Source organism: Salmo salar, chromosome ssa20 (genome assembly GCF_905237065.1).
Source record: "Salmo salar chromosome ssa20, Ssal_v3.1, whole genome shotgun sequence".
NCBI lineage: Eukaryota > Metazoa > Chordata > Actinopteri > Salmoniformes > Salmonidae > Salmo > Salmo salar.
Window position 1 is genome coordinate 20,872,476 of NC_059461.1, and position 14,005 is coordinate 20,886,480.

Sequence of the window (14,005 nt, forward strand, 5' to 3'; positions counted from 1 at the left end):
CGCTTCTGTAACACCGGCCTGTGGATCATTATCAGAGGAATCGGACTGTAGATCATTACCGGAAGCTCTGTGCTGCAGACCACCGCTGGAGGTTCTGGGCTGCAGGCCACCGCTGGAGGTTCTGGGCAGCAGGCCGCCGCTGGAGGTTCTGGGCAGCAGGCCTTCGCTGAAGATTCTGGGCTGCAGGCCGTCGCTGGAGGCTCCGGACTGAGGTCCGTCTCAGTAGGTTCCGGACTGTAGGCCGTCTCAGTAGGTTCCGGACTGTAGGCCGTCTCAGTAGGTTCCGGACTGTAGGCCGTCTCAGTAGGTTCCGGACTGAAAAACGGCGCCGGAAGCTCTGGACGGGGAACTGTCGCGGAACCCCAACATAGAAATAGACAAACTAGAACTTAAACAGAGAAATAGACAACATAGAAAAACCAAACAAAACACCCCCTGTCACGCCCTGACCACTCTACTATAGAAAATGACCTCTTACAAGGGTCAGGACGTGACAATACAGACCATTTTTCCTTTGCATGGATATTTGTGCATTTTCTACCAAATGTAAGTCAGAACAAATATTTATTTTACTTTTAGAATATTCCTGTTGCTATTGTTATATGTAAATGCAAGTAATTTGTATGTAGAGAACAGGTTGGCGTCGATAGATGGCCACTCTGTTTCTAGCACCTAAGCAACTTTGCAATATTTAGTATTTTTTATGTTATTTCTCACATTATTAGCCCAGAATGTTTTTGTGTTATTACATACAGCCGGAAATAACTTTTGGATATCAGAGTGGCAGTAATACGACTATCCTGAATTAGATCCTTTGTTCGTACCACTCAAGGCGATTTAACTTATACTAGAGGCTGCTTCAAGACACTGCCGGTGGAGAAGAGGTATTCGGAGTGACCTTTAGTCAGACTCACACCATCCTCCACTTCTGAGTATATTACTCATTAATGTTCAGTCCCTGGACAATAAAACAGACAAGCTCAGGGCAAGGATCTCGTTCCAGAGAGTCATCATTGCCTGCATCCGTAATGGGTCTGGTTTCAAACGACCACCCCTCATCACTGTCAAACGCTCCCTAAAACACTTCAGCGAGCAGCCTTTCTAATCGACCTGACCCGGGTATCCTGGAAGGATATTGACCTCATCCCGTCAGTACAGGATGCCTGGTTATTCTTTAAATGTGCCTTCCTCACCATCTTAAATAAGCATGACCCTTTCAAACAATTTAGAACCAGGAACAGATATAGCCCTTGGTTCTCTCCAGACCTGACTGCCCTTGACCAGCACAAAAACATCATGTGCAGTTCTGCATTAGCATTGAATACCCCCCCTGATATGCAACTTTTCAGGGAAGTTAGGAACCAATATACACAGGCAGGAAAGACTGTCACCACCGATAAATCCACTATAATTGAGAATTTCAATAAGCATTTTTCTACGGATGGCCATGCTTTCCACTACAAATCAGCTGGGCTAGACAATCTGGACCCTCTCTTTCTAAAATTATCTGCCGAAATTGTTGCAACGTCTATTACTAGCCTGTTCAACCTCTCTTTTGTATCGTCTGAGATTCCCAAAGATTGGAAAGCTGCCACGGTCATCCCCTCTTCAAAGGGGGAGACACTCTAGACCGAAACTGCTACAGACCTATATCTATCCTACCCTGCCTTTCTAAGGTCTACGAAAACCAAGTTAACAAACAGATTACCGACCATTTCGAATCCCACCGTACCTTCTCCGCTATGCAATCTGGTTTCAGAGCTGGTTATGGGTGCACCTCAGCCACGCTCAAGGTCCTAAACGATATCATAACCGCCATCGATAAGAGACATTACTGTGCAGCCGTATTCATCGACCTGGCCAAGGCTTTCGACTCTGTCAATCACCACATTCTTATTGGCAGACTCAACAGCCTTGGTTTCTCAAATGATTGCCTCGCCTGGTTCACCAACTACATCTCTGATAGAGTTCAGTGTGTCAAATCGGAGGGCCTGTTGTCCGGACCTCTGGCAGTCTCTATGGGTGTGCCATAGGGTTCAATTCTCGGGCCGACTCTTCTCTGTATACATCAATGATGTCGCTCTTGCTGCTGGTGATTCTCTGATCCACCTCTACGCAGACGACACCATTCTGTATACTTCTGGCCCTTCTTTGGACACTGTGTTAACTAACCTCCAGACGAGCGTCAATGCCATACAACTCTCCTTCCGTGGCCTCCAACTGCTCTTAAATGCAAGTAAAACTAAATGCATGCTCTTCAACCGATTGCTGCCCGCACCTGCCCGCCCGTCCAGCATCACTACTCTGGACGGTTCTGACTTAGAATACGTGGACAACTACAAATACCTAGGTGTCTGGTTAGACTGTAAACTCTCCTTCCAGACTCACATTAAGCATCTCCAATCCAAAATTAAATCTAGAATCGGCTTCCTATTTCGCAACAAAGCATCCTTCACTCATGCTGCCAAACATACCCTCGTAAAACTGACCATCCTACCGATCCTCGACTTTGGCGATGTCATTTACAAAATAGCCTCCAACACTCTACTCAACAAATTGGATGCAGTCTATCACAGTGCCATCCGTTTTGTCACCAAAGCCCCATATACTACCCACCACTGCGACCTGTACACTCTCGTTGGCTGGCCCTCGCTTCATACTCGTCGCCAAACCCACTGGCTCCAGGTCATCTACAAGTCTTTGCTAGGTAAAGCCCCGCCTTATCTCAGCTCTCTGGTCACCATAGCAGCACCCACCCGTAGCACGCGCTCCAGCAGGTATATCTCACTGGTCACCCCCAAACAAAGCCAATTCCTACTTTGGCCGCCTTTCCTTCCAGTTCTCTGCTGCCAATGACTGGAACAAACTGCAAAAATCTCTGAAGCTGGAGACTCATATCTCCCTCACTAGCTTGAAGCACCAGCTGTCAGAGCAGCTCACAGATCACTGCACCTGTACGTAGCCCATCTGTAAATAGCCCATCCAACTACCTCATCCCCATATTGTTATTTATTTAATTCTTTGCTCCTTTGCACCCCAGTATCTCTATTTGCACATTCATCTTCTGCACAGCTACCATTCCAGTGTTTAATTGCTATATTGTAATTACTTCGCCACCATGGCCTATTTATTGCCTTACCTCCCTTGTCTTACCTCATTTGCACACACTGTATATAGACTTTTTTTTCTACTGTATTATTGACTGTGTGTTTGTTTATTCCATGTGTAACTCTGTGTTGTTGTATGTGTCGAACTGCTTTGCTTTATCTTGCTCAGGTCGCAGTTGTAAATGAGAACTTGTTCTCAACTTGCCTACCTGGTTAAATAAAGGTGAAAAAAAATGTATAACCTGTTTCGTCATTAAAACTCCTAGACTGGGCTTCTGTGTCTGTCGTCACTCTTTGACCGGAGTGCAGTCTGGAATCCGTCTACTCCGAGTGGCCTATCCACACATTAGAGAGTACCAGACTCTGTTTTATAACTACTTTTTCAAAGTAACATTAGAAAAGTAAATTACATTTTTCATAAGGGTAGCTTTACCGTGGTTTAACTTCCTTCAGTGTGAAGTAATTGGTAGCTTGGTAAACTATCTTTTCAGAGGAGCTTCCCCAACACAGGTAGCAATCATTACCAATAGGATGGCTCGATTAAATCTATACAGATATTATGTCAATGCTGTACTTTACTTGTGTGAATCTACATAACACATTTCCTCTGTATATCTTTAAAAAATACTGAGGCAAAACTTGAATTAACCAATATGAAATGGGCCGATTTCTGTATTTCTGGAACCGTCAGCTGCTCACTCTCCTGCTGTAACAGCCAAGGTCCATTACAGAGAATGGGCTGGCAGTAGGGAGGAAGACATTAGGGGCAGAGAGATGGTGAATGTGTGGCTCTAATGGGTGCATTAGACAGCAGAGAGTGGAGGTGAGATCCTGCCCTGTCCATACCAGGGGATAAAGGGGTGGGATGACGGGGAGGAAGGGGGGCAGCACTCACACCCACAGTCCCATAAGACAATAGGAGCAGAAGAGTAGTCATTCGGTGACCTGTCAGTAGAAGAGACTCTTGTCGTGGAAAATTGCAAAATTATGTTATAATGCTTGTATTGCATAATATGTTTATGTTATATACGTGTCTATTAGAATGTATTTCTAATAGACTCTAGTGTTGGCAGTTGCATTTCTTCCCTCAGCTGAGGCTCAGTCACTTGGGGCCCAGAGAGGGGAGAGGTCAGACTTGTCTTTTACATGTCTCTGGTGCTATGCAGAATATCAGAAAGGGAAGCGGACAGGATGGAACATTGTCTTCATATGTGAATGTGTCTTTACCTATTCTTAAACCATGTGAAGGGATGGCGTGATTAATGGGGAACCAATTACTTGTCTCCACAATGTCTGTGCGCAAGTCACTCCCTCCTTTGGCATTGGGGGGAGGTGTATGGCAGTGTCTGGAACCATTGTATGTCCTCTCTGATGTGGCACTTATCCTGGGATAGTGTATGACCTAGAGGCTCACTCCCCTCAGTGAGCTTGTCCAGGAGTGGGGTCAAGAGGGGGTTTACTTGAGATGGGAGTATCTAGAGTTGACAATTGATTTATGCCATAGGATGAGATGGTGTTTTTGTGCTATGAAGTACCAGGAACGGGATTAGAACCTCGTCTTGGGGACCAAACTGAACGATAATTTATAGCGAATGCTATCTGGCTATGGAATACTCCTCTCTCAAGTAAAAGTCTTTCTTTGTGAACTGTTCCTAAGATCTGTTGTTCGTCATGTAGGTTGAGAGGGGTGTATCTTGGCTATAAAAGATCTTTGTACTTTTGTGTTGTCACTTTCAATGGTTCATTAGAAATGGCGCATCATTGAAAGTCTAGTGCTATTGCAAAGCTCTTATTATTAAAGATGTAGTTGAAGTATAACTCTGATTGGTTTGTGAAGTTTGTTTCTCCTCATTTGGGGGTATTGATCTGGGCTGTGCAGACATCCAAATTGCACTTAGACTAATAACTGAGAATTGCCATTTGTGCTTCGTTTCAACCAACGCAAGAAATTGTAGTGGAAAATGAACCTTATTTTAAGCCATTTATAGACAAAACACAGTCGACATGACATAGGTCGCAATTAAATTGAAAAAATCAAATGCAGGTTTTCCAACAAATGTCAACACTAAACACATTATATTATCATTACATCATTATGGGTGGAATGGCATAAGATAATGTAATGTAATGGGAACATTTTATTAATGAAAGAAATCAGCATTAATTCTACAGACAGACACTTGTAGTCCCATGTGTTACACCACTGCTGTTGCACATAGAATTCCCTATTTATGAGAATAAATAGCAGAATCACTCTATTCCCACAAGCTGGTCCAGCACCCTGTTTCTGTTATTATTAGAAACTCTGAAAAGAGCATGCACTCAGACAAATCTGTGCAATATGTTATGTCTATCATATTGTGAATAGTAATTGTGATATTGTTCAAGGTTTATTTGAAATAGCAGCAGCACCTGTGGTGCCATGGAAATGACCAGATGCCAGGGATGACAGTGAGAGTAGTGGGCCTAATAGTTTACAAACACCTCCTTCAAAAACAGGTCAATAGTAGGAGCACCTGTGGCCACCGTATGGGTGGGTAGGCTACTTCAAATGTAGGTTAAATAATGTAGAGGAGCTCCTGCATAAACGGAAATATTGGGACTTATCCACGACAGTCTGTCACGTCCTGACCAGTATAAAGGGTCTTTGTCATTTTAGAATGGTCAGGGCGTGGCAGGGGGTGTTGTTTTTGTGTGTTTTGGGGTTGGTTTTTTTCATGGGGATTTGTTCTAGTTTTCATTTTCTATGTTCATTTTCTTGTGTGTTCAGTAACTCATTACAGTGTTTTTTTGTTCCCTTCTGAACAGCTTAGTTCCAAAGTGTAGGCCATATATCAGATATCAGGGTTACATCTATTATGTAAGTGTTGCCAAATGGTTGATAAGACAAACTCTTAATATAATAAATTGTTATTTTATAACACAATGTACTTTATGGTGAAGAGTACATTGATGTGGTAGCCATGTTTTCTGTGTAGCCCGAGGGCAATTCCTCAGAAATGGAATTACACTGAGACTCCGATTTTTCACCTTAAAATGTATTTCAAAGTTTATCCAATAGCAGAAACCATCATTTGAAATGTTAAACTTTGAAATCAATGGATTTTGTTTGGTATACATTGAGTTTACTTTCCATGACATAGACTGACCAGGTGAATCCAGGTGAAATCTATGATCCCTTGTTGATGCCACTTGTTAAATCCACTTCAATAAGTGTAGATGAAGGGGAGGAGACAGGTTAAAGAAGGATTTTCAGCCTTGAGACAATTGAGACATGGATTGTGTATGTGTGCCATTCAGAGGGTGAATGGGCAAGACAAAATATTAAAGTGCCTTTGAATGGGGCATGGTAGTAGGTGCCAGGCACAACAGTTTGTGTCAAGAACTGCAACACTGCTAGGTTTTTTACACTCAACAGTTTCCTGTGTGTTTCAAGAACGTTCCACCACCCAAAGGACATCCAGCCAACTTGACACAACATGGGCCAGCGTCCCTGTGGAATGCTTTCGAAACCTTGTAGAGTCCATGCCCTGATGAATTGAGTCTAGGGCATGAGGGGGTTTAACTCAATATGAGGAAGGTCCTCTTAATGGTTTGTACACTCAGTGTATATGTTCAATTTCTTGTATCTTCCTCTTAATTTTATGCTTCCTATGTAAGGGAGACCGGGGTTGGTTGTCACAGTCTTTGTCACAGGGATGTGTGATAATTTCAAGATAAAAATGTGTGTCCTCTATAGGAGAGGTCATACACATGGTAAATTCAGGCCAGGATCACAAAACGTTGAGGGGAGAGGACTATTATGATTTTTCAAGGGTGAAAGTAAATATTCACTTGAAATAAAGTGTATCATCATTAGACAAACGTACAATCACAAGGAATTCACACATTTACATTTTTAGACTCTTATAGTCAGCTCTTTGCTCCCTGCTCACTCACCCTCAATCCCAGGTAGTAGGATACCACTATTTTCTACCAGGAGTTTCTGTTTCATTATGCTTGAGTTGAAAGTTTAATGGAGCTTGTCAAACAGACACCACCACCACCTCCGTACCATTTTGTAACTCACAGAAAACATTAAGGGACACATGCAGGGAACTCAAACGACAGCCTCTGACAGTTTAGATTTGAGTCACATGTATATGATTGACAACCCACAGCATGCTCCATGGGGGACCTCTGCATTGGGAAGATAGTGATGACATTAAGATACAATGCCCATGGCGCTTCGCAGGTTCCTTTGACAAGGTTTCATCAGGCAGACACAGCACTAAGACTGACTGCATGCTAAAAAAGCCTACTACTTTTAACTATATAATAAATTAAATCAGGAAGATACAGTATCTGTAAGGCTCCTGTCAAACTGTAAGATGTGTTGGTGTGTTGGTTCCCCTGGGCAGGAACATGAGCAGGAAGTCCCCGGTGGCTGGCCTGGTGGCTGGCCTGGTGTTTCTTTTTCTGGTAGCTGCCCTGGCTGCCCTGCTGGCTGCAGTAGGAGTGCTCGTGTGGGTGTACGTGGAAAACAAGAACCCCATCTCACCCTCAGACCATTTCTACTCAAAAGCTGCCGTGGCTACAGATGCTGGGATATGCTCTGAGGTGGGGAGGTAAGTAACGTAACACTAGCCAACTAATTCCCTTTGATACAATGATTCATGGTACACACTTAGTCAAATGACAGGACACGATTAAGCTCTACAAGGAGCATTAAGTGTGTGTGTGTGCGTACCTAGGGACATCCTGAAGAGGAACGGCTCAGCGGTGGATGCATCTATCGCCGCCCTGCTGTGTGTTGGCCTCCTGAACGCTCACAGCATGGGCATTGGAGGGGGTCTCTTCTTCAACATCTACAATGCTTCCACAGGTGAGTCAGTGTGTCCTCAAGACACCACAAATTAAAAAGGCTAACAAACACATCCATTTGTCTGTATTTTGTATCACTGCTCGACAGGGAAGGTAGAAACCATTGACGCGAGAGAGACAGCACCAATGAACGCGACGAAAGACATGTTTGGCAATAACACCCAGCTTCCTCAGAAAGGTACCATTTTTACTGTTCTGGAATGTATGTCAGGTACAGGTTAGGCTAGGCAGGTTCTGTAGTTCAAACCATCCTGAGATAACAGTTGAATAGTAATATCGTAGCTGTCATGTATCACAGTGGGGTAGGGATAGATAGAAGATAACACTGTGTTTGAACCTTCTGGCAGCCTCTTCCCTGATCTGCCATCATTCTAAGGAAAATTAGCTCTAACCTTCTGCATCATATGCATTGCTAAGGGGGCAACAGTTTGACCTGTCAAAATGAGGAAATGGACTGATACGCATTTTAAATCCTTTCTGGGCAGGGTTCCAACTTTGTGCAAAATGTGGTAAAGACTTCTTTGCATAACAGGTGGATTGTCTATAGCCATTCCAGGGGAGATCCGTGGTTACGAGATGGCACACAGGAGACACGGCAGGCTGCCATGGAAGGAGCTGTTTGAGCCAAGCATTCAGTTGGCACGCGTAGGTTTCCATATAGGCAAAGCCCTGGCCAAGGCCATCGCCAGCAACAAGGACGCTATTCAAGGAGATGCCAATATGTGGTGAGGATAGGACAGGAGATCAAAGAAAACAAATATGGAACAAAAATGATTCTGTAATTGCTATGTTACTACTACAACCACTTCTACAAATCTAATAATATTGACAAAGATAGATTTAAGTGATATGGATGGTTGATAATAGCTACCCTTTAATGACAGTGTAAATTAAATGTTCTTTAACAGGGATGGGCAACTTTGATGGGGGTGGGGGCCACAAAAAATCTGAACTCATCATGAGGGGTCGCAGTGGCTCGCGGGTCTGTGTACCAACATCCATACCCACACATGCAGTCAGTGTCGGCCCTAATCTTTTGGGGGCCCTAAGTGACATTTTGTTGGGGGGCCCACCACCTTGCGAGCAGAACATTTTAGAGTTTTAGAGTTCATTTCCTGCAATTCTACACATTTTGCCATGGGGCATTGAGGGGCTGCTGCCGTTTTAAAGCAAGTGTGCTGCAATTCTACACATTTTGCCATGGGGCGGAGAGAAGATTTATCAATTGCATAACTCATTTCATGCAATTCTATTAATTTTGCCATGGGACTGAGAGAAAAATGTGCAGTTTTACAGCTCATTTCCTGAAATTCTATATGATATCTGAGTGACAGTGAATAACAAAATCAATGGGGTCCCCTGGTCGGTAATTTGACCATGATTACTACACATTTAGAAAGCTGGCTAGGCTAATTTACAATCAAAACATGTTCAGCTGACAGGCTAATTGAGTGAATGACATAACAAGATAAAAACGGCTGATGTACAACAACATTTAGAAATTACACCTTGTGTGATCTACTATTCTAACTCTCAACATTAAGTTCAGACCCCGACTGAGTCCATCTCTGCTCAATAAAGTACTGTAATTGGATTATTAGTTGGATTTTATCACAGAGTACCACATTGATATATTGCAACCAATAAAATGTGATTACATTGATGTCCAAAAATTCATGGCTTCCTCTGTGATTTATTATGACCATTGATGATTTGATTGACCGCTGTAAAACCTATGATGACAATGCCATGGGAATGTTGGTCCTTTTACTCTACAGATTTGTTTGAATAACTCCTGATAAGTTTTCTGCTCCTGTTTTTGTATTCCAGTGAAGTGTTCTGTGACTCCCAGAAAAAGATCCTGAAGGAAAATGATATCATTAAATTTCCCAAACTAGCAGACACCTACAGGAGGATAGCGGAGGAAGGACCTGATGTTTTTTACAATGGGACAATGGCACAGACAATTGTTGATGACATCCAAGCAGCAGGTCTTTCTCTATTTCTTGTGCATTATAATATTCTATTAAAGCTCATCATTCTTGCTGTACACACTATGATAATGATAAGGCAAGACAGATCTGATAGGCAGTTTGTCGATGTGCTTCTTCAGCAGTTATTATTTTCACTTTTCAGGTGGGATTATCACCCTGGAGGACCTGTTGGACTACAGGCCTGTGTTGAATGAGAACCCACTGAAGCTGACTGTGGGCGAGTACACCATGCACGTCCCAGACGCCCCTCCAGCGGCCCAGTCCTGGCACTTATACTCAACATAGTGGACGGTGAGCAGCAGCCTAGATAACTCTGAGTCTGAACTCAGCCATGCAGACCAGAGGATGTCAGGTTTCCTTCCACTGTACCACCTTGGACAGTGTTTCCGCCCCCTCCATCACCACCACCGCCCCTCTACATGAATCCAGCTACAGCTAATCCACCAGATGCAGAGAGTGTGGTCATGGAGAAGATCATTAGTCGTGCTTTAGACACAGAAGGGCATCATCCACCACTAATTGACTGTAAACAAACAGCTCAGGCCTCCCAGTTTGTCATCTCATCTTAAGAGAGATTCACTGTAAGCTCTCTGGACATTATCTCACTGGAAATGAACTAAACTGCACTAGTCCTCTACATCTTGACATCAACCATAGCTGCTAGTGTTTGTGCAAAAACAAGGACGGAATCAGACGGAAATGACCCTGTGATGGAAACATCGAATTACATTAAAATTGTATCTTTGATAAATGAACACAGTTCTTTTTTGGGGCTGACATATTAGATCGATTAAATGTGGCCCGTGAGGGATTTTGTAAGCTTTTTGGGGGGATAATGATAATGGACCGATACATTTTCAAATAACTCATTTTTTTCTGCCCACAAATTCATTTTGACGAACAAATGGGTAGCCAAAAAATCAGTGCGGCCATCCGTTGAATTTTGAAATCCCCGATGTGGCCTTAGAGTCAAAAAGTTTACTCACCCGTGTATTAGATCAAAATTTTTTGTGTGTTTTTTCAACAGGGTATAACTTCACTTGCTCAAGTGTTTCAACGGCCAAGAAAAGGACTCTGACGTATCACCGCATCGTGGAGGCTTTCCGGTTTGCTTATGCCAAGAGGAGCAAACTAGGGGATCCCCGATATCTCAATATCACTGATGTGAGAACCCTGATACACAGCTTTCAAATACAAAGTTTCACTCACAAATATATATACACAGTGCATTCGGAAAGTATTCAGACCTCTTGACTTTTCCACATTTTGTTACCTAACAGCCTAATTCTAAAATTAATTAAATTGTCGTCGTCCCCTCAATCTACACATATTACCCCATAATGACAAAGCAAAAACAGGTTTTTAGAATGTTTTGTAAATGTATTAAAAATAAAATGTATTATAAATAAAAAACTGGAATATCACATTTACATAAGTATTCAGAACCTTAACACAGTACTTTGTTGAAGCACCTTTGGCAGTGATTACAGCCTTGAGTCTTCTTGGGTATGACGCTACAAGCTAGGCACACCTGTATTGGGGAGTTTCTCACATTCTTCTCTGGATATCCTCTCAGGTTCTGTCAGGTTGGATGGGGAGCATTGCTGTACAGCTATTTTCAGGTCTCTCCAGAGATGTTTGATTGGGTTCAAGTCCGATCTCTGGTTGAGCCACTCAAGGACATTCAGAAACTTGTCCTGAAGCCACTCTTGCATTGTCTTGGCTGTGTGCTTAGGGTCGTTGTCCTGCTGGAAGGTGAACCTTCACCCCAGTCTGAGGTCCTGAGTGTTCTAGAGCAGGTTTTTATTAAGGATCTCTCTGTACTTTTCTCCATTCATCTTTCCCTCAGTCCTGACTAGTCTCCCAGTCCCTGCCGCTGAAAAACATCCCCACAGCATGATGCTGCCACCACCATGGTACAACGTAGGGATGGTGCCACACTTTCTCCAGACGTGACGTTTGGCATTTAGGCCAAAGAGTTCAATCTTGGTTTCACCAGACCAGAGAATCTTGTTTCTCATGGTCTCAGAGTCCTTTAGGTGCCTTTTGGCAAACTCCAAGCAGGGTGTCATGCGCCTTTTATTGAGGAGTGGCTTCCATCTGGCCACTCTACAGTAAAGGCCTGATTGGTGGAGTGCTGCAGAGATGGTTGTCCTTCTGGAAGGTTCTCCCATCTCCACAGAGGAACTCTGGAGCTCTGTCAGAGTGACCATCGGGTTCTTGGTCACTTCTACGATCAAGGGCCTTCTCCGCCGATTGGTCAGTTTGGCCGGGCGGCCAGTTCTAGGAAGAGTCTTGGTGGTACCAAACTTCTTCCATTTAAGAATGATGGAGGCCACTGTGTTCTTGGGGACCTTCAATGCTGCAGAAATGTTTTGGTATCCTTCCCCAGATCTGTGCCTTGACATAATCCTGTCTCGGAGCTCCACGTACAATTCCGCTGACCTCATGGCTTGGTTTTTGCTGTGACTGTCAACTGTGGGACCTTACATAGACAGGTGTGTGCCTTTCCAAATCATGTCCAATCAATTGAATTTACCACAGGTGGACTCCAATCAAGTTGTAGAAACATCTCAAGGATGATCAATGGAAACAGGATGTACCTGATCTCAATTTTGAGTCTCATAGCAAAGGGTCTGAATACTTAGTGTATGTACATTTAATTTTTTATACATTTGCAAACATTTCTTAAAATCTGTTATCGCTTTGTCATTATGGGGTGTTGTGTGTAGATTGATGAGGATTTTCTTTTTTAATAAGGCTGTAATGTAACAAAATGTGGAAAAAGGGAAGGGGTCTGAATACTTTCCGAATGCACTGTATTTGACTTTAAAATAAAAATGGTTTGTAGTTGTTTACTGAACATGCTCTATAATCACATGCTGTTGACTACTGTTCAACATTGCCAGGAGAAACTAATTGAATTCCTATTTGATGATTTTATCTTCTCTCCAGCTCATCCACAACATGACCTCAGACTACTTTGCTGACGGGATCAGGAGCAAGATCACAGATGACACCACTCAACCAGACCGTTACTACGAGCCAGATTATTTTGTCAAAGACAATCATGGGACAGCACACCTGTCCGTCATAGCTGAGGATGGAAGTGCTGTGGCTGCCACCAGCACAATCAATCTATAGTAAGAGTCCTACAAGGCAAGACCTCCTCTGAGACAATAGAACTGATGAATACATAATGCTACAGGGTAGATTATAGATATCCAGAGACAGATCCTTAATATAGTATACATGTGCACTCTAAACAAACTTTGTTGCCGATGGTCTTACAAAGAATTTCCTATTTGCATTTAACCCAAAAATAACATGTATAGGTTACTTAACTCCTATAATTACTTAACTCTAACTACTTAACTATCATTCCTATCTTCAGTTTTGGCTCCAAAGTCATGTCCCAATCAACTGGCATCATTTTCAATGATGAGATGGATGACTTCAGCTCTCCGTACATCAACAACGGCTTTGGAATCCCTCCATCTCCTAACTTAATCCAGCCTGGTGAGAATAGGAACTGAAATCAATATCCTTATTTCTGGTAGGCTACTGAAAGTTCTCAATTTACACATGGCTCCAGCTTGATCCTTGGCTGGTTTGCTTTCTGAGAATACCTTTTGGTCTGAAGATTTGTCTCTCTCTCATTTTTAGGTAAAAGGCCTCTCTCTTCTATGTGCCCAACTATTATCTCCGACAAAGACAATAGAGTGAAAATGGTGGTGGGAGCCTCTGGTGGAACAAAGATCATCACAGCAACTGCCCTAGTAAGTTTTGATCCATACACATAAATGTCCTCTCTAAAACAGATATAGCCTATACTAACACATGATATCCATCTATCCTTACATAGTGATATTGTGATGAATCAGAGTACAAGAAGCTTCATTTTCTCATTTACATAGGTGATTCTGAATACCTTGTTCTTTGACTACGACCTCAAAAAAGCTGTGACACTACCTCGAATTCACAATCAACTCAAACCAAATACGACTGTAGCGGAGGACGACTTTGAAAAGGTGGGTAATT

The 14,005-nt window shown here is 42.9% G+C and overlaps 1 protein-coding gene and 1 pseudogene across 2 annotated transcripts in view; one reads left to right on the top strand and one right to left on the bottom strand.

Annotated features, from left to right (window-relative positions):
- The window catches only part of anapc5 (anaphase promoting complex subunit 5), an 87,155-nt gene that overhangs the window by 59,675 nt on the left and 13,475 nt on the right, over positions 1 to 14,005 (bottom strand).
- The window catches only part of LOC106596834 (glutathione hydrolase 1 proenzyme-like), a 32,881-nt pseudogene that overhangs the window by 16,599 nt on the left and 2,277 nt on the right, over positions 1 to 14,005 (top strand). Inside the window, exons 2-12 of the transcript XR_006760879.1 lie at positions 7,508 to 7,714; positions 7,841 to 7,971; positions 8,059 to 8,148; positions 8,503 to 8,695; positions 9,801 to 9,961; positions 10,107 to 10,255; positions 10,992 to 11,128; positions 12,920 to 13,107; positions 13,359 to 13,483; positions 13,631 to 13,743; positions 13,882 to 13,995. The product of XR_006760879.1 is annotated as a glutathione hydrolase 1 proenzyme-like (transcript). The remainder of the gene's footprint in view (positions 1 to 7,507; positions 7,715 to 7,840; positions 7,972 to 8,058; positions 8,149 to 8,502; positions 8,696 to 9,800; positions 9,962 to 10,106; positions 10,256 to 10,991; positions 11,129 to 12,919; positions 13,108 to 13,358; positions 13,484 to 13,630; positions 13,744 to 13,881; positions 13,996 to 14,005) is intronic.